Below are 1015 nucleotides of genomic sequence, written 5' to 3'. Positions count from 1 at the left end.
CCATAGTTGGGCAAAATCATTTTATAGACCAAATGACTGTCAGATCAGCAAGACAAAATATATAACCTGACTAAATGTATCGACCAGTCTAGAGAAACAATGTGCCATGCATTCAGGAAGTGGGGTGGGAATTTGGGGGCCGCAAGAAACACAGAAGAGGGAGAATCATTTTGGTAGTGCCACCCAAGTCTGTCCTGGGGACAGGCACCAGCAAACACCAGGAATTTTGGATGTATTAGCAGGACTATCTCTAGAGAGCGTTGTATAAGTCTATCTTAGCATAATTCCATCAACATATTTCATTACTTCAACCAAAATTTAGTGCCTAATATGTGTCACTCTTCAATAGACAAGAAAACATAACATTGAAAAATCAAGATAAGTCTCTACTTTCAGAATTACATTCTAGTGTGGAAGATAGACATTTTGAAAAAAAAAGAGCAAATAAATATATCATGTGGAGAAATGTGTTAAGGAAAAAGCAAAGGAATAGAAACAAGAGTACTATTTTTGGTGAGTTATCAGCAATAGCCTCTTTGAAGAGGTGGCGTCTGACTGGAGACTTGAAGATGGAGAGAAGTAAAACCATGCAAATGTCTGAAAGAAGACAAATAGGCAGAGGAGACAGCACATGCCAAGGTCCTGAGGCATGATCTGTCTTGGAAGGCTGGAGGAAGAGCAAGGAGACAAGAATGGATGAAATGTACTAAGGAAAGAGGGGAGAGGTAGAGATGAAGTCAAACAGATAATCACCTGCCAAATTACGCAGAACCTTACAGGCCATGATTACATTCCTGAATTTTAATTTGAATGAATATGAATCCATTAGAAGCTTTTGAACAGAGTAGTGTCATAATACACACTTTAAAATGACCTCTCTAGTGATTGAAGAACAGATAGTAGAAAACAGGTAAAAGTGGAAGCACAGAGAATACTCAGGAGCCTACTGCAATAACCCAGGTGACAAATAATGACTACCAGGATTTATGTGATAGCAATGAAAATGATGCTAAGC

Source organism: Zalophus californianus, chromosome 2, assembly GCF_009762305.2.
Source record: "Zalophus californianus isolate mZalCal1 chromosome 2, mZalCal1.pri.v2, whole genome shotgun sequence".
Taxonomy (NCBI): domain Eukaryota; kingdom Metazoa; phylum Chordata; class Mammalia; order Carnivora; family Otariidae; genus Zalophus; species Zalophus californianus.
Note: the sequence above shows the minus strand (reverse complement) of the source record.